Source organism: Barbus barbus, assembly GCF_936440315.1.
Source record: "Barbus barbus genome assembly, chromosome: 6".
Lineage (NCBI taxonomy): Eukaryota > Metazoa > Chordata > Actinopteri > Cypriniformes > Cyprinidae > Barbus > Barbus barbus.
The window spans coordinates 9,936,722-9,957,645 of record NC_136734.1 but is presented as its reverse complement, the minus strand read 5'-3'; positions in this window follow the sequence as shown (position 1 = coordinate 9,957,645).

Below are 20,924 nucleotides of genomic sequence, written 5' to 3'. Positions count from 1 at the left end.
GTTGCCTTTGACGACAGCTACATTGAAGAACAATTCAAAACCAACAACGCAAGAAGCATGTGGCAGGGTATCAATAACATCACAGATTTCAGAGGGAATAAACCAGCTACTGTGAATATTGCCGCCTCTGTACCGGACGAACTTAATCACTTTTATGCTCGTTTCGAGGCTCACAACACCGCCCACACAGAGTGCGCTCCAGCGGCTGTAGCGGAAGAGGCGAGCGCACTTTCCTTTTCTGTCGCAGATGTAACCCTATCCTTCCGACGGGTGAACATCCGCAAGGCTGTGGGTCCCGATGGCATCCCAGGCCGTGTGCTCCGAGCATGCGCATTCCAACTGGTCGGGGTTTTCACAGACATTTTTAACCTTTCCCTCTCTCTGTCTGTGGTTCCCGCATGCTTCAAAAAATCCACCATTGTGCCCATACCAAAGAAAAATAAAATCACATGCTTGAATGACTGGAGGCCCATTGCTCTGACACCCATCTTCAGCAAGTGCTTTGAGAAACTCATCAGAGACTACATCTGCTCTGTGCTGCCTGACTCACTGGATCCCCTACAATTTGCATATCGCAGAAACCATTCCACAGACGATGCTATTGCCTTCACCCTGCACACTGCTCTCTCCCACCTGGAAAATAAGAACACCTATGTGAGGATGGTGTTTGTGGACTACAGCTCAGCATTCAATACCATAGTGCCTGCCACACTGGTTGAGAAGCTCCAGACTCTGGGACTAAACGGATCTCTGTGCAGCTGGATCCTGGACTTCCTGACAGGCAGATGTCAGGTGGTCAGAATGGGCAACAACACTTCATCCCCACTGACCCTCAACACTGGTGCTCCTCAGGGCTGCGTCCTCAGCCCACTCCTGTACTCCCTGTACACACATGACTGTACAGCAACACACAGCTCCAACGTCATCGTCAAATTTGCTGACGACACAACGGTGATAGGCCTGATCACTGACAACCCTGACTAAATGGTGTCAAGAGAACCACCTCTCACTCAACATCGACAAGACCAAGGAGCTGGTGGTGGATTTCAGGAGACAGAGCAGAGAACACACACCCATCACCATCGACATGACACCTGTGGAGCGAGTAAACAGCTTCAAATTCCTCTGTGTTCACATCACTGAGGATCTCACATGGTCCGCTCACACAGATGCAGTGCTGAAGAAGACACACCAACGCCTCTTCTTCCTGAGACGGCTGAGGAAGTTTGGAATGAGCCCCAGCATCCTCAGATCATTCTACACCTGCACTGTGGAGAGCATCCTGACAGGCTGCATCACCGCCTGGTTTGGAAACAGCACTGCTGGCAACCGCAAAGCTCTGCAAAGGGTCGTGCGAACTGCCCGTCACATTGTTGGAGGTGAGCTTCCCTCCCTCCAGGACATCTACACCAGGCGGTGTATAAAGAAAGCCCGGAGGATCATCAATGACTCCAGCCACCCGTCCCACAGACTGCTCTCTCTGCTGCCCTCAGGAAGACGTCTCCGCAGCATCCGATCCCGCACTAGCCGACTGAGGGATATCTTTTTTCCTCAGGCTATCAGGCTAATGAACAGTCAAAACTAATAACCCTACAGCATACTCCCACTTTACAATATACCACGCACTGCACTTTAATTCCAATACAGTTCAAACTGGACTACCAGTACACTACTGCACAAATACAACAATCTTTCTGCCAGCACTGGATACCATCCAATGCACATCCATGACATTTGCACATCCGGTTTATATATAATCTGCTGCATCTTCGCATATTACTGTGTGTATATAACGTAGAATGTGTACTACATACTGTGTATAATGTGTATCGGTAACTGTATGTCTGTCTAATAGTACACTGTGTGTACTGAGTATATGTATGTGTATATTACACATTGTCATCTGTATAAGTCTGTACGTATGTATGGTAATGTCTATATGTAAATTGTTTCTGCACTGTCTGGAGCACGCTCTCAAGAATTTCACTCACGAAGGCACATGTGCTGTGGTGATGTGACAATAAAAGTGATTTGATTTGATTTGATTTAAAACTCTTTTGGGCCTAACGCTAATTATTTCCCACATCCAAGTTCGAGGTTATAATATTGCAAGTAGTGAAACTTACCCAAAATAAAGGCTTAAACGTCTAAAAAATGCACAATTAATAGGCTCCTCTTTTGGTGAAAGTTTTTAGACAGCTTTCAAAATGGCCGCCAGACAGTGTGAACACATGGAGACCCATATCTCATGCAATTTTCTGATTGACTTGAAATTATAGGAGGTATATAGTAACAAACATATGTTACTGTCTAAACATAGGTTAAGACATCAAGTAGGATAATAAATTATTTTTTTCTTTTTATAATCTGAACTCAAAAATGGAAGTGTGCTTAATGGGTACGTGAGCTTAATAGGTATGTTTTACCCTATTCATATGCTTTGTACAGTCACAGAAACTTTTTTTTCGCAATGTATTTTCAGTTTTGGTGTCAAATCTAAATGTCAGACAGTGGCGGAAAATGTGTTAAAGTGATTCGCCCAAAAAGGAACATTTTGTAATCATTTACTGTCAGGATTATGGACATGTTTTGTGGTGTTTTCCCTCCCCATGTGCTCTGTGACTCAATTTCTGCCTTGTTTGATTGTGTTGATGTGATTCAGCTTTATCGTATTAATTGTCCTCATTACCCCATGTATTTAAGTCCCAGTCTGTGCGTTCTGTCTTTGTCAGGTCTACATTGTGATGTACGTGTGTCTTCTCCTATTCCTGGTTTGGATTACCCTGTCTGTGGATACATTAAAGACTGTTTATTCTACTCTTTGCCTCCGTCGTTCTCTCTTACACAGTGCGTGACATATGTCCATCCAATCCCGTAACATTTGCTTAATCTTTGAAACACAACTTAAGATGTTTTAATGAAACCTGAGAGGTTTCTGTTCCTCCATTGAAAGTCCAAAAAGGCTGTAAAGGCATTGTTAAAAAACAAATCAATGATCAAGTAGTTTAATTTAAGTTTCTAAAGAGACACAGCCCATCGCTTTATATTATAAACAGATTTAATTTAGGCTTTTATTCACACATAAGCACACATAGAGTGCTTTCATTTTGGTAAAGATGCGCTTTAATTTGAATTTTACCCAAAGTTTTTAATTTATACATTAAAAAGTATATTTGTTTGTGAGACGGTGACATTGATTCTTGGCCAGAATGAGCAGTAAAGTGGACCAGACATGATGCCGATGGTCAAAGCAACAACAATACACTCATATTATTAAGATTTCAGGGATGTACTCAAAATTATGACATACTGACATTCTGAGTTTATGTGTTGTGGAAGAAATGGACAACAAAGTCTATTAGTAGCATCCCCCTGGCAGTGGGGGGTTTCAGTCATTTGTCTTTTGCAGTCTTTAGACCAATGCCATCTTTGAGGTTGCCCTCTGCCTGCCAAATCTTTGCTTATTCAATATATGACAATGAAGGCAGGCAACAATATAAATTTTTATATTGCTCTTAGCATGTTTTGAAGCAGAAATATTGCCTCTTTTACACAAGATGCATTGCGATATTGAGTTTTGTACATTGTAGTGAAGCCTTTGTCAGCCCAGATGCCTCTGAGCTAAGACCCAAATGCAAGTGCACTCTCACACAAAAGGATCTGGCTTGCTATTCATTCATTCAGAGAAAGAAAATAAAAGATGGTCGAGCGTTTGAGTTTTTAGACAACCAAAGGCTGAAATGTTATTTTATTAATGGTGCTTGCAAAGTCAAGAATCACTATTGTTATTGCTCATACTTATAATTATGTATTCGAACCATCTCCCCAATGTAAATAATTTAACTCTGCCGTATAACTCATCCTGCACTGTTTGTGCTACATAAATTATGCCTCAGATAGCATGGCTTGTTGAGGAGTTATGCTCCTTTCCCAAGTGATCAAGACCATTTTTGTCTGTTGGATAATAAAACAGTTGAACAAATCCTATAGACCATTTCAAGGACGTAAACAATAACAAAGGCGTTGGAACGCCTGGTAGCACCATTTTTAAATCTCAGATCTATCAAAACCTACAGCGCATACTTTTTAATCTAGCGAAAACTCAAGTTAGGTCTTAAAAAAAAAAAAAAAAGAATTACTCTTTAAATATGACTGAGGTGCAAACTTACAAAGAACATTAACAGTAGTGTTCTGGACGGCTCTGATTGATGCTGCGTACGTGTACACGAGAGATGGCGGTAAACACGTATCGCAGTCGGGATGCTTAAAATTAACTCCTTAGTGGAAAAGTTGGGATCATTTGTTTGTACAATTCTTGCACCGCTCTTGTTTAGCCTGTATATGCTCCCACTAAGTCATATAATGATGAAGAACCAAATTGCCTATCACAGCTATGCTGATGATACCCAGATTTACCTAGCCTTATCTCCAAATGACTACAGCCCCATTCACACCCTCTGCCAATGCATTGATGAAATTAACAGTTGGATGTGCCAGAACTTTCTTCAGTTAAACAAGGAGAAAACTGAAGTCATTGCATTTGGAAACAAAGATGAAGTTCTCAAGGTGAATGCATACCTTGACTCTAGGGGTCAAACAACTAAAAATCAAGTCAGAAATCTTGGGGTGATTCTGGAGACAGACCTTAGTTTCAGTAGTCATGTCAAAGCAGTAACTAAATCAGCATACTATCATCTCAAAAACATTGCAATAATTAGATGTTTTGTTTCCAGTCAAGACTTGGAGAAACTTGTTCATGCCTTTATCACCAGCAGGGTGGATTACTGTAATGGTCTCCTCACTGGCCTTCCCAAGAAGACCATTAGACAACTGCAGCTCATCCAGAATGCTGCTGCCAGGATTCTGACTAGAACCAGAAAATCTGAGCATATCACACCAGTCCTCAGGTCCTTACACTGGCTTCCAGTTACATTTAGGATTGATTTTAAAGTACTTTTACTTGTTTATAAATCACTCAATGGCCCAGGACCTAAATATATTGCTGATATGCTCACTGAATATAAACCGAACAGACCACTCAGATCATTAGGATCGAGTCAGTTAGAAATACCAAGGGTTCACACAAAACAAGGGGAGTCTGCTTTTAGCTATTATGCGGCCTGCAGTTGGAACCAGCTTCCAGAAGAGATCAGATGTGCTAAAACATTAGCCACATTTAAATCAAGACTCAAAACTAATCTGTTTAACTGTGCATTTGAATGAGCACTGTGCTATTTGTCCGAACTGACTGCAATGAATTTTATGTATAATCATTTTCTTTAAATTCATTTTAAATCAATTTCTATATCATTTTAAAATTCCTTGTTTTTATTATTTTTATTTCCATGTTTTTATTGATTTTTAATGTCTATTTCACTTTCTTTTATGTAAAGCACTTTGAATTACCACTGTGTATGAAATGTGCTATATAAATAAACTTGCCTTGCCTTGCCTTGCCTACAATGGATGACATCAGTCTTATGTTCAGTTATACTGAAGCAAGACAAACAGTGTCACTAAGATGTCCGGGGAGGTTTTTAGTGGATATTTCACTTGCATTGCTGGGTCAGTCTGTATGTCTATGCATTCGTTTTTATTTGTACAGCTCTTTTCACAATACATATCGTTTCACTGCAGCTTTACAGAACATGCATGTTTATTACAACGCTAAATTAATGCTAGTAAGCTAATCACTTCATGCCATTATTACTGATTTCATTCGTTTTATAATGTGTGCTTAGTTTGGTCAAGTTTGTTGCTGTGGAACAGTGCTAGAAAGCATTTGAATGCTTTGTGGTCACAAATAAACAAGATGAATGCAATTCAATCCAGGCTACCGTGTTTTGCATTAACCTTTATTAGTTTTAGTTTTTTAAAGATAAAAGTATAGCCTACATGCAGATTAATAAATGCACACACACTACAGAGTATATATGTGTCACTTGTCGGTTTCTTTTTTGTTCTGTTTTGCCCTTATTTGGTTTTTCCTGTCATTAGTTTAATCACTGTTCATTCAGTTCACCTGTTATATTAATTATCTTGTTTCCTCGTTTGGTTGGTCCCTTTAAAAGTCCTGAGATCTCCCCTAGTCTTAGTCTCAGCTTAATGTTGTCAGTGTGTTGAAGCTAATTAAAAGAGTCCTGTTTAATTACTCCTTCGTCGAGCGCTCTTTGTCTACAACCACAGAACCGTAACAGAAGCTGAGACCAAAACAGAAGACTGGACCATCACCGACAGACAAACAGATGAGGAGGCATCTGATTTTGATTCCCCGCAAGGGAGGTCCGGGGATCATCAGCCTGCTTCTGCCGCCCACGACGATGATAGTTCCGCCACCCGCAACGACGATGATTCCGCCTGCGGCGAAGATGGTTCCGCTGCCCGCGACGATGATGATTCCACCTGAGGCGATGATGATGCCACCACCCACGACGATGATGGTTCTGCCGCCCGTGGCAACGAGTGTGCCGCCGACCGCGGTGAGGTTTACGCCACTGCCCGTGGCTCTCCCAAACCCGCCAGTTCTTAACTTGGAGCTTCTGGATACAGTGATACCCCCAGAGTTCCTGGCTCCTGTCCTCTCCCCAGAACCCGCTCCTCAACAGCGCCCTCCTGTACCCGCTCCACGCCAGCGCTTTCCAGTACCTGCTCCTAGTCAGCATTCCCCAGTGCTCGCTTCTCCAGTGCCCGCTTCTCCGGGGCCAGTCTCTCCAGTGCCGGATTCTCCAGGGCCAGTCCCTCCTGTACCTATGCTGACAGAGCGCCCCCAGGAATTAGCACTGCCTGAGCGCCCCCAAGAGTCTGTGCCTCGCAAGTGCCCTCCAGTGCCGACTCCTCGCAAGTGCCCTCCAGTGCCTGCTCCTCGCAAATGCCCTCCAGTGCCTGCTCCTTGCAAATGCCCTCCAATGCCTGCTCCTCGCAAGTGCCCTCCAATGCCCGCTCCTCGCAAGTGCCCTCCAATGCCCGCTCCTCGCAAGTGCCCTCCTGCGTCTACGCTGTCCCGTCCAGCTCTGCGCTGCCCAAGAGCCCGCGCTTCCAGAGCGCCCCCAAGAGTCCGCACTTCCAGAGCACCCTCAAGTGCCCGCTCCTCCAGAGCGCCCCACAGAGCCCGCTCCTCCTCAATGGCTGCCAGAGGGGAACTTCCCCAGGAAAAAAAAATTTTGGGGGGGGGCCATATACCCTCTGCCTGTGTGGCCGGGCCTAGAGCCAAGGCCACAGAACCCCTTGGCTGCCCGAAAAAATAGGGCCATGGCTCCCCGAGTCCCTGGATCCGCCACGGCTGTCCAAACTCCCAGATCCGCCATAGTCTCCCGAGTCTCCAGTGCCGCCATGGTCTCCCGAGTCTCCAGTCCCACCATGGCTCCCTGAGTCTCCTGTCCCGCCATGGCTTCCCTGATCTGCCCTGGAGGCTTCCCGTGTCTCCTCCCTGTCCTGGCTCTGCTCCAGTCTCCAGGGCGCCCACTCCCCCTCCCCTATGTGTATGTTACGGTGCGGGACGCACCTTCCAGGAGGGGGGCGATATCTGTTACGTGTCGGTTTCTTTTTAGTTCTGTTTTGCCCTTATTTGGTTTTTCCTGTCATTTAGTTTAATCGCTGTTCATTCAGTTCACCTGTTATATTATCTTGTTTCCTCATTTGGTTGGTCCCTTTAAAAGTCCTGAGTTCTCCCCTAGTCTTTGTCTCAGCTTAATGTTGTCTAATGGTCATCAAGCCTGCATTTAATTGATCAAAAATATAGACAAAAACGGTAATATTTTGAAATGTTACCATTTAAAATAATGGTTTTCTATTTTAATATACTTTAAAATATAATTTATTTCTGTGATCAATGGATTTTCAACATAATTACTCCAGTCTTTAGTGTCACATGATCCTTCAGAAATCATTCTAATATGCTGATTTATGGTGTTGGAAAGCAGTTGTGCTGCTTATTTCTTTATAAACAGAGATAATTTTAGTATTATTTGAATAAAAGAACAGCATTTATTTTATTTATAATAGAAATGTGTAACAACATGCACTAGTGTTCAAAATTTTGGGGTCGTTTTTTTTTTAAGAATATGGATACATTTATTCAGCAAGGATGTTTTTTTGTTGTTGTTTTTTGTGATAGTAAAGACATACTGTTAGGAAAGATTTCTATATTTTTAAAATCCTTGCCAGGATCCAGAAAAAAATATTAAGCAGCATAATTGTTTCCAACACTGACAATAACCAAATATCAAATCAGCACATTAGAATGATTTCTGAAGGATCATGTGACACTTAAGACTGGAGTAATGGCTGATCAAAATCCAGCTTTGCATCACAGAAATAAGTATAAAGAATATTAAAACAGAAAATGATTATTTTAAATTCTAATATTTCGCAATATTACTGATTTTGTCTGTATTTTTGATCAAATAAATGGAGGCTTGATGAGCATAAGAGATTTGTTACAAAAATATCAAAAATAGTAATGCGTCCAGACATTTGACCAGTACTGCATATAAACAAAAGACAGAGACTGTTTCCAGCGAATTTATTAACGTGATCAATATCAAAAGCAGCAGGCTGACCATGAGCAGCTTTGAGTAATACATTGCATTTCATCCTCAAGTTCTCAAACACATCTGGGTGTTCATATTTTCTCACGTGGTTTGGCACTATCCTGTCTCCCTGTAGTACTCACTGCCTTAGGTGTCTTACATTACAGATGATGGCTTTCCTAAAGACAGAAGTAGAAAAACAATTGTTATTTAATGCACAACATAATGCACACACAAATAATACTATTATTGTATAATACATCAGTACAGGTTGGAATTAACATTAGACAAGCATAAGTGATGAAAAATGTTTAACGTTAGCTTTTGTAAACTACTGCAGTTAACCGTTTCACTATTCAACATTTAAGTTTACAGAATACATTTCTATAACTTGTTACTCACTGCATTTATCTGCTGACAAGACAGCTAGACAACTAATGAGAACTCATTTAATTATAGCCCACATAACACTTGCAATAAAACGGAAATAAAAGCTTGGCCTTTTTCACTAAACAAGAATCAAAATGCCAGGCGCATATGTAAACAATGACGAAAACACAATGCTGCATCATACTTAAAGATTTAATGTAAATAAATACAAAGAATCAAATGGAAAAAACAATAACTTATCCTTACCTGAATGGAAATGTGTATATCCTAGAGCCGCTAGTGTCTATTCTGCTTCTCGCTTCACTGCTGCAATCCAGGTGCTTTCTTGGAAATCAAAACCCTTTCATTTCCGATTATTTATAAATTAATGTTCCAGGCCAGAGAGAGCAACGAGCAACAAGGATCTAATTTTAATTTTGACATTTTAAACAGCAGAATTAAATAAATTAATTGCAATCTCACTGTGCATCAAGCGCCTGACGCCATTGTTTTGAATGCACTCGAACGCGAATCGGAAACATCAGAGGAACAAAGACGTAATTTCCTTATACCGCCGTCCATACTTATAGATGCCATATTTAGAACCCAGGGGCCACATATATAATCGAATTTGATCCTGAATACTATTATTTTTATCAATAACACTTTAGATTAGGGAACATATATCTACTATTTAACTAAGAGTTTTCCCTCAATAAACTAATTTGCTGTTTATTAATAGTTAGTAAGGTAGTTGTTAAGTTTAGGTATGGGGTAAGATTAAGGGATCTAAAATATGGTCATGCACAAAGAATTAGGCATTATTATGTGCTGAATAAGTTATAATAAACAGTCAATATGCTATTCATATGTATTATAATAAGCAACTAGTTAATAGTGAAAAGTGCTGCCTTATTTTAAGTGTTACCATTTTATCCTAAACCAAAAGAGAGGAACAAATTGAGATTTATAAAGGCAGAAACTGACAAGAAAATGTTATGTGTATGCCAACTGAAGAGTGAAGGGTGTAGGGAACCAAAAAACTGTTCATTGGAACTTACTTCTGTGCCATCTTGCCAAGCCAATTAAGGAGTTGCCATCATTGTACAATTAAACCTGCCCAATGAATCATAGGAGTGAAGTGTCCATCAGTTGTACCCTTCAAAATCCTTTGTTGCAAAGAGCCCTTTGAAGTGGCTATTTTTGAGCTCTTCAGTTTAGAACGACCCTTCCGTATGGCAGCCATGATTGTTCTCACTTCGAAGTGCCCTTCGGAGGCAGATTTATCCTGTCTAGAATGTGGTGCAAGTGTGCCACACACATCCTAAAAAGTGAAGCTGACACATTTGATCTTCCCCTGGTGGCTGGCTGCACTAAAGGTCATAAACTCTTGCCCTCGCTCAGGTCATAAACTCACCCATAAACAAATGTGATGAGAGCCAAACTAAATATATATATATATATATAATTAATCTCTTTTCTATCATTTTAGGTAGTTCTTATCATGCTGATGTATAGGTTGTGGCAGCATGATTGTGTATTTGCAGATGAGTCAACAGGATTTTGGGCAGGACCTTGTTAAATAATAGAGGCTATTTCTGGGACATTATGGCTTCAGTTTTATAGAGTGGATGGAAATAGAGATGTGACATCCATCTTTCTTACAGTCGATGCTAGAAACTGCCTAGAAATGCTTTAGCAACAACCTTAAACGTTCATAGTGACGTGCTAGAAACCAGTCAGAACACCTTAGCAACAGCATAGCAATGCCCTGTGGCAACCACGTGCAAGCACCACTCGCATTTTCTTCTGATAGAAAGATAGTGAACACTGGGAGTGGAAAAGGATGAGCAGAGAAGAAAACAGAGATGGGCTGGAGGCCCTTTTCCCCAGGGGTGGGGGGATGTGGAGAGAGCATGTTTGCCTCAGTAAGCAGGAACGGGAGTGAGGCTGCTAAAGCGGGGGTAGAATTCAGCTTATGCTGACAAAAGGAAAATCGTGCTGTTCTGGTATAGTAAGAGGGTCATGATTCGTAAATATCTCTAGCAGAAAGAGATATGTCATTGTCTAGTGTGTGGTTTGGGTGGTACACGCAAATGTGTCTAGACATATTCAAACGCATTATTCAAAACACAATACATGCATTAATATTATAGCGCATTAAAGCTGCCCTGGGTAATTTCTGTGCCTCTGTCAGCATAGTCTCAGCCTCCCGCATAGACCAGTCTATTCACTTGACCATCTAATGCTTATGACACATAAAATTGGGAAAATAGCAAGTAACAGATCAGATTTGGCAAACACTTCAGCGTGTAAAAACTGGATTTGCCAAGTTTGTGGCTTCAAATCTTGTTCAGTTTTCTGAGTGCTGTTTTGTTTATAGTATAACATATAGTATAACATTGTTCAAATTATAGTATAGCCTCCAGTATATTCAGTTAACAAGACATGGATGAAAACAACTCTGTCAGTTCATTTCTAACATTTACTGCACTGTACAACCATCCGCAAGGACTGCCACACTGTAGCTATATCAACCCATTCACACTTTGAATTACTCTCTCTCTGTGTTAAAACCTGAAGCATGGTCAAGTGCTTTGTGCATCACTATTAAGGGGTAGTACCCCTAGGCATTGCTATATCAACAAACTAGAAACACCATTGGAATTCCGATTTATTGCTTTATGCATCGTCTTTCAAAAATATTCATGGTTACAGGGGTCTATGCAAGAGGTTGCAGAAATATTAAACTCTATAAAAAAATAAATAAAATATAATAACAATAATAATAATAATAAATTTATACTGAAAAAATGTATACATCTTATTAATTTCCATATGGTTAAAGGTATGAGAGAAACACTTATCGGACAATAGTTGAAATCCCATATATACTCTATTTTATATGTGGATTTATAGTAGGCATATGAACATTACTAATGTAAGTTACATACATATACGTATTACACATATATTTGTGTAAATGTATTTCCCAGACACACTCAGTGTATGTTTTCCTTTGATATGTGCATAAAGAACTAAATATATGTTAAACATATGTGGCACACAATTATGGACTATGGAACAACAGACTATGCAAACACTGCTTTGGTCAGATCATTCATATTTGTCAATGATATAAGTCTTGAGTCTAAGAGTTGTGCAGCTGTGAAGTTGTAAAGCTAGCAATCGATAGTATGAAGAGAAACCAGTCAACTGATGACAAAAACTTACAGTCCTACAGGCCGTATACGACTACTGGATGTCATAAAGCAAAGGGGATGAAGTAATCGACTCGGGTCAAGAACAGAGGCCTACCCCAGAGAGAAGAATTCCGAAGCAGAGGAGCTTTGGAAAGCTGATTTGGCATCCTGTTAGGCACATCTCTGTGAAAGCACAAGAGTGGGTACCAAATATTGCAAGACTAGTTGTGTCTTATTTCTTTGCTATTAGAGATTCAAGGCCTGATGCTGATTCAGTGATCCTCTGCCACAATTAAACCTATTTCCAGTCTACTGTCATTTAGGAGAAGAATGCCAACTGGACAACGTGGAGTGGGTGGAGGGAGACAATAGACTCTGCTAGAAAGCTGGAAAGCCAGTCAGAAAATGGCCCCAAGTAAGATGTGATATTGCCATTGCGTAAGATCTCCCATAACAGCGAATCCTGCTGTGAACGCTGGGTTGAGTGGGATGGCACATTTGCTGTTAGGTTCCTTCAGTGAGAAAAAGAAGGCGGCGGCGGCAGTAACTCCCGCAGGCTCACCAGGCATTCAACCCCAAGTGGATTGGTTAACAACAGGCAAAAATGGAGGTAAAATATTTCCTTTGCCACCTCCAATGTCCACCGGCAGGGACGGACTGGCCATCTGGAGCACCGGGAGTTTTCCCGGTGGGCCGGTGTTCTGTCGATTTGTGCTACCCCTGTCAGATTTTGCTACCTCCCATTAAAACGGTAGGTAGTACAATTCGACAACGAAAAATGCTACCTGCATTTATTTTATAAATCAAGATAAATTATGATTTATTAATGTCTACACCTACCACAACCCTAAACTTACCCATACAGTAATGGAGATACATTAAATATTGTTGTTAAGCGTGAGAAAAAGGACGCAATATTGATGTGCGCATGCGCAGTAAGCCCTGGTAGGAAAATCTGACGGGTAGGATAAAATGGCAGGACACTGGCCCTTTGCGTAATATATATAAATATATATTATATATATATATTTTTTTTTTTTTTTTTTTATTATTATTGAATGCTTGAAAAAAAACAACAACAACAAAAAAACAATAACAACTGTCACAGTCAAAACATAACAATACAACAACAGTCCAGGGTCATGCGAGCTGAGGTAAGATGTAAGCAGATAAACATGACTAGACAATTCAGCAATATTTGCCAACCGTTTAGTTAAACGACAGACAGTAATTTTCAGGAAAGCAAACTACTACTGGCCTTTTCAAATTTCTCAGCTTTTAATGCCGTTATTCGAATCATCACAATGTAGGCTACATAATGCAGTTTTCAGCAGACATGAGATAAGAGTTAATGTAAATCGAAATTCTTCCGTGATTTCACAAGTCTAAGAAAATGTTTAAAAATCTATAAAAATCATTCTCAATCTTACTCTAGAACATTGTAAATCTGAAGACTTTTGCTTTCGAGTGCTGTGCATAGGAAATTGATTTATATTACAGGCCTAATAAAAATATAATTTGCTTATTACTTCACATGGATAAGCCTATTTTATATACACACTGGTGGTTAAAAGTTTGAAATAATTAAGGTTTTTTATTTATTTATTTGAAAGAAGATTGAATTTATTTGATCAAAAATACAGTAAATCAATAGCCTAATATAATGAAATATTACACTTAAAATAATGGTTTTCTATTTAGGATGTTTTAAAATGTAATTTATTTCTGTGCTCAAAGCTGAATTTTCAGCATCATTACTCCAGTCTTCAGTGTCCCTTCAGAAATCATTCTAATGCTGCCTAATTTGCTGCTTAATTATCAGTTATTATTTGTGATCAATTATTAATAATGGTTTCATTATTGGTATAATGGTTCTCAGTTAAAGAACAGCATTTATTAATAATAGAAGTACTTTGTATTAAGTGTAAATATCTTTTTGTATTCTATAATGGGGGCAGTCATGGCCTAATGGTTAGAGAGCTGGACTTATAAGGTTATGGGTTCGAGTCTCGGGCCAGCAGGAATTGTAGCTGGGGGGGAGTGAATAACCAGCGCCCTCAATACCATGACTGAGGTGCCCTTGAGCAAGGCCCCAACTGCTCCCCGGGCGCCGCAGCATAAATGGCTGCACACTGCTCCATGTGCGTGTTCACTGCTGTGTGTGTGTACTTTGGATAGGTTAAATGCAGAGTACAAATTCTGAATATGGGTCCCCATACCTGGCCACACTTCACTTCATAATCTTTGATTTAATGCAACATTGGTGAAGAAAAATATTAATTTATATTTTTTAATCTTACCAAGACTGAATGGTATCAAATTTTTCACAAAAATATGAAGCAGCACAACAGTTTTCAACATTCGGTGGGAAGTCATGGCCTAATGGTTAGAGATTTGGACTCGTAATCCAAAGGTTGCGGGTTCGAGTCTCGGGCCAGCAGGGATTGTAGGTGGGGGGAGTGAATGTACAGCGCTCTCTCCACCCTCAATACCACGACTGAGGTGCCCTTGAGCAAGGCACCAAACCCCCAACTGCTCCTCGGGCGCTGCAGCATAAAAATGGCTGCCCACTGCTCCGGGTGTGTGTTCACGGTGTGTGTGTTCACTGCTGTGTGTGTGCACTTTGGATGGGATAAATGCAGAGCACGAATTCCGAGTATGGGTCACCATACTTGGCTGTATGTCACTTCACTTCACTTCATTCATAATAATCAGAAATGTTTCTTGAGCAGCAAATCAGCAATATTAGAATGATTTCTGAAGGATCATGTGACACTGAAGACTGGAAAAATAGAAGAGAGCTATTTTAAATTATAACATTATATATTCCACAGTACTGTTTACTGTATTTTTCATCATTTTTCATGATAGATGTCAAGCTCCTGCAAAATGACAAATACTGTATATGACCAATAGAAAGGCCCCATAAAAACAGTCCGTATTCTACACTATTCAAGTCTTCTAGGCGATACCAGAGCATTGTGTCATATGGACTGATAATATTTGTAATTAACTTTAATCATATTAAACTGTCCCTCGTAAAAATTCTTCAAAATTATTTACTATTTGCCATATACACCAGAAAAGACAAATTATAATGTCAAGAATATGCCACTCATTTATGGTGTGGTGCGGTGTCTTGTGGACCGGGTTTGTCCAGGGCCACTTTTTGGCCCCAGTTTGCCCCTGTCCACCGGCAAGGTCCAACCATCTTTGAATGATAAGTGGAGGGAGATGAACAGCAGAGCTGAAGAGAGGCAGCACCACAGCGGAGCAGATACAAAAGGCCTAAGCCATGGCTGGCAGAGCTCAGTGAGCCTCATTTAACCCTCTAGGGTCTGAGGGGGTTTGAGGGCACTGAAGAAGTTTTGACATGACAATTGTGTTTTTTTCAGTATCTTAAAAAACATATTAATTAACATATAAGTCTGATTACACTTTAAGCATTAAAAGGTTTTCTTCATCTTTACATTTTATTGAATGAATGTACGAATGAATGAATGTTCTTAGCTTCACAGAGGTGACATTTAGGTAGGTGACCTTAGTCAAAACATAACTTTTAACACCTAAATTAATTAGACTCATTGAAAGCTTCACAGAAAAACAGACTATAAACATGTGTAAATCTAGATATGAACTAAATCAGACCTATTTAAATTTACAGCTTATCGATCACCTCTAAAATGACCCATAGCAGCATAACCTGGAGAGATTAAATTAATTGTTGAGATCAATATTATATTTAATCAGCAGCTAATTACTGACACACAGGCAAATAAATACAAGTGGGGAGATATTTTATCCAAATGTATAAGTGTAAGAGACCCATGAGGATAGCAAATCAAAGCAATGGTGTTCTTAATCCATCTTAAAGGAGGTATATGTCAGATTGACAGCAAGAGGTTGAATTGGGTTCTGCGGTCCAAATTCAAAACATTGGATAGTGTTGCTTCTTCTGCAGTTTTGCTCATGTGACTTAAATATGTTTTAAAATGTTACCCGGTTTTTAAATTTTAACAAATTTAACTGAGAAGAAAATTCAACATTGTAACAATATAGGTACCTGTTTTGTAACAAAGCAAATGATCTACAGGTCTGAAAATATCAGCAGTACAGTAAATACAGAACTACAGTGACTGGGAGGAGGCATATTCATTTCAATTAGTTTTGTTGTTACCTTGACATACTAACTCGTAGGAATGACTGTGATGATATGTTGTGGCCACAAGATATTAATTTGTGGGAATGTCATATTAACTTTTGGGACCATGATAAAATGATGTGGCCACAAGGTCACTTTGCCAAGGGAACGATATCCTTATATTGTGGCCACGCAATGTGAAGTCATAGCCTCAAGATCCTATGTTGAGGAACAACAACAACAAAAAAAACTACTCTGAAAAGCTGAGAAGAGAGCTTTCAGCCAAGGATCCGGCGTTAGTATGGACTGGTCTGAGGAACATCACCAATTACAAGACACCACCCCCACAGTCTGTGGAGAATCAACAACTGACTGACGATCTGAATGTGTTTTACTGCCAATTTGAAGAGGCCAGACTGACACCCAGCACCCGCTCTGATCTGCACTCCACACATTCCCCTACCCCTCCTGCAACCCCCCCCCCCCACCACCATTTCACCTGCTCTTAAAGTCTGTGTAGAGGATGTGAACCGGGTCATCAGTAAACTGAAATCTAGGAAAGCTTCAGAACCAGACGGTATTTCATCTGCCTGTCTAAAAGTCTGTGCTGACCAACTGGCCTCCATCTTTACACAGATCTTCAATAGATTTCTGGAGCTGTCCGAAGTTCCCTGCTGCTTCAAATGCTCCAGCATCATTCCCATCCCCAAAAAGCCCCAAATCACTGGCCTTAACTACTATAGACCTGTCTCTCTCACGTCTGTGGTCATGAAGTCATTTGAGCGACTGTTCCTGGCCTGTCTGAAAGACATCACTGGACCCCTGCTGGATCCTCTTCAAGTTCAAGTTTCAAGTTTGTTTTATTTATATAGCACATTTAAAAACAGCAAGCACAGCTGACCAAAGTGCTGCACAAACAAAGACATAAAACACAAGATAGCCCACAGATTCATACCATAAATTCACAGTGAATTTAAAGCCAAAGAAAAAAGATAGGTTTTAAGAGGTGATTTAAAAACCGTTAAAGACTGTGCCGATCTGATATAGGCTGGAAGGCTGTTCCACAACCTAGGGCCAGCAACCGCAAAGGCTCTATCCCCTCTATGCTTTAACCGAGATCTGGGGACAAAGAGAAGTCTTTGATCACCAGACCTCAGACTTCGTGTAGGGTTGTAAAGATAAAGTTGGTCAGATAAATAGCTCGGTGCCAGATTATTTATAGATTTAAAAACATAGAAAAGAATTTTGAACTCAATTCTAAAATGCACAGGTAACCAATGTAACAATTTCAGAATAGGAGTAACAGAATCAAATTTACGTTGTCCTTTGAGGAATTTAGCAGCAGCGTTTTGAACTAATTGAAGACGAGCGATGGAAGATTTAGAAATGTCGAGATAGAGAGAGTTGCAATAATCCAGGCAAGTTGTAATGAACGCATGCATAGCAATCTCTAAAGTTTTCACAGAAAGAAACTATTTAATTTTAGAAAGAAGGCGTAGCTGAAAAAAACAGGAACTAATAACCGCATTCATTTGTTTATCAAATTTAAGACTCTGATCCCAGAAAACACCTAGGTTCTTAATACAGGAAGAAATAAAAGGAGCAAGGTAGTCCAAATCAACACTTCTGCTCCCTGAATTTTCACTAGGGCCGAAGACTATAACCCTTTGATTCATTCAGAAATAGAAAATTATGGGACAAACATGTTTTCACTTCATCCAGGCAGGCAAAAAGAGATTCCAGAGCAGCATGTTTATTTCGTTTCAGAGGTAGATACATTTGGGTATCATCTGCATAGCAGTGAAATGATACACCATGCTTTCTGAAAATAGAGCCCAGAGGAAGTAAATACAAAGAAAAAAGAGTTGGTGCAAGAATAGAACCCTGCGGCACTCCACAGGAAAGTTTAGCAGGCAATGAAGAGAAATTGCCCACGCTGACAGTGAAACTTTTATTTGTTAAATATGATTTGAACCAGCTAAGAACAGTTCCCTGGATGCCCACAGAATATTATAGTCGAGATAAAAGAATTTTATGATCAACTGTATCAAAAGCAGAGGTCAAGTCTGACAGAATTAGGACAACAGAGTCACCAGAGTCAGTCGCCAATAAGATATCATTTAGGACTTGTAATAAAGCAGACTCTGTGCTATGCAGAGGCTTAAAACCAGACTGGAAGGTTTCAAAAATATGATTTGCACTAAGGAAGGACTGTAACTGAAAAAACTGAAGATTTGAGATGGGTCGAAAATTATTAAAATTACTAGTATCAAGAGAAGATTTCTTAAGAAGAGGTGTCACAGTAGCTTCTTTGAGGCTATCAGGTATAGTCCCTGAAATTAGACATTTATTCAGAAAAGACACCAGACTGGGACCAATCGAGTCGAAAATTTGATTTAAAATACGTGGAGGGAGAACATCGAGAGAGCAAAAAGACGGTTTCAAATGGTCAGTGGTTTCTTTGAGAGACTGGAGAGCAACTAGTTCAAAATCACTCCATGTAGCTGAAGAGTAACAACGTTCAGGTGAAACATTAGCAAGAGGTTGTAGCTGAGATCTCAGAGTAGTACTCTTATCACAGAAAAACCTTGCGAAACCTTCACATAATGACACTGAGGGATTTGAAATCACATTTGCAGGAGGATTTAACACAGAATTTATAACAGAAAATAAATCTTTAGAGATATGGTGATTCTTTGCAATTAAATTTAAAAAATACTTAGACTTAGCAGATTTCACTGCTTTCTGAAAAGAAGCAAGACCGTCTTTAAGCATTTCATATGAAATTTGCAATTTGTCCTTTATCTATTTTCGTTCAGCTCTTCTATATCCTCTTCAGTTTGCCTACAGAGCAAATGGGACTGCATTACCTTGCAACACCTGGACAAACCTGGGAATTACAAAAGGATCTTATTTGTGGACTTCAGCTCGGCCTTCAATACCATCATGCCTGACCTTCTCTCAGACAAACTCAAACAGCTCTCTGTGCCCACCTCCATCTGTCAGTGGATCACCAGTTTCCTGACAGACAGGCAGCAGCTAGTGAGGCTGGGCAAACTCATATCCAGCACCCACACCATCAGCACTGGCACCCTTCCCACTGCTCTTCTCCCTCTACACAAATGACTGCACATCTAAAAGCCCCTCTGTAAAGCTCCTGAAGTTTGCGGACAACACTACAGTCATCGGCCTCATCAAGGACGGAGACGAGTCTGCTTACAGACAGGAGGTTGAGCAGCTGGCTGGCTGGTGCAGTCACAACAACTTGGAGCTCAACACGCTAAAAAAAAGTGGAGATGATAGTAGACTTCAGGAGGAACCCCCCCTGCACTCCCCCCACTCACCATCATGGACAGCACTGTGGCTGCAGTAGAGTCATTCAGGTTCCTGGGCACCACCAGGACCTGAAGTGGGACATTCACATTGACTCTATTGTGAAAAAGGCCCAGCAGAGGCAGTATTTCCTCCGCCAGCTAAGGAAGTTCAACCTGCCAAAGGAGCTGCTGAAACAGTTCTACTCTGCCATCATCGAGTCTGTCATGTGTTCATCTATAACTGTTTGGTTTGGCTCAGCTACCAAAACAGACATCAGAAGACTACAACGGACAGTCAGGACTGCTGAGAGGATTATCAGTGCCCCTCTACCCAACCTCCAAGATCTTTATATCTCCAGAGTGAGGAAAAGGGCTAAGAAAGTCACTCTGGATCCCTCACACCCAGCTCACTCTCTCTTTGAACTGTTGCCCTCTGGCCGGCGCTACAGATCACTGAGAACCAAAACAGCCAGACACAAAAACTGTTTTTTTCCCCCAGGCCGTATCCCACCTGAGCAACACATAACACACCCCAGTACTGTACATCTGTAAATAACTCATCAAACCTTCATCCGTACATAGGACATATGCACATTCACAGTTCTGTCTATGGACATTTTTTATTTTCTGTATATTTTTATTGCTGTTGTTATTTATAATTAATTGTCTATTCTCTTCATTATTAGTGTTTTTATTACCTTAATTATATGTTGTCTGCACTATGTTTGTACTTCTGTACTGGAAGCTCCTAACACCAAGACAAATTCCTTGTGTAGAAACACACTTGGCAATAAAGCGCTTTCTGATTCTGAATCTGATTCTGAACATCCTTTTCTCATGGCCATGACTTCTTATGCTGAGGGAACGACTTGTGGCCACAAGTTAATACTGATAAGAGTGCAGCATTTAGAAATTATTATATTAACCATAGGTATAGGCTACAGTCATGCAATGTATTTGTATGAGAAGTATTTGCAAAGTAATGATTAACATATTATATGTAGGCTACTATTACAGTTCCCTTCCAGGAACTTCGAGCTGCGTCGAAACGCATATGGGAACGCCATCAGTGTAACCGACGCTCTGAATATTGTATACAACCAGTCTAATGGATGGGCGAGGCGTCACGGGCGGGGTGACGTCACGACCAGGAAGTATATAAGCACGTGCGGCGGAGCCGGCTTCAGCTTTTTGTCATTCAGCAAGCAATGACAACAATGTGTTGTCAGTCTGATTTTTGTCCTGTGAGTCTTATTTAGTGTTGTCTGTCAAGAAAACTAAAAAGATGCCTAAAGTAAAGGCCAAGACAGTGGGCGATCTCGGATCGCGTTTCAGGTTGTGTGTCAGTCCCTGCCCTCTTGAGAGAGCC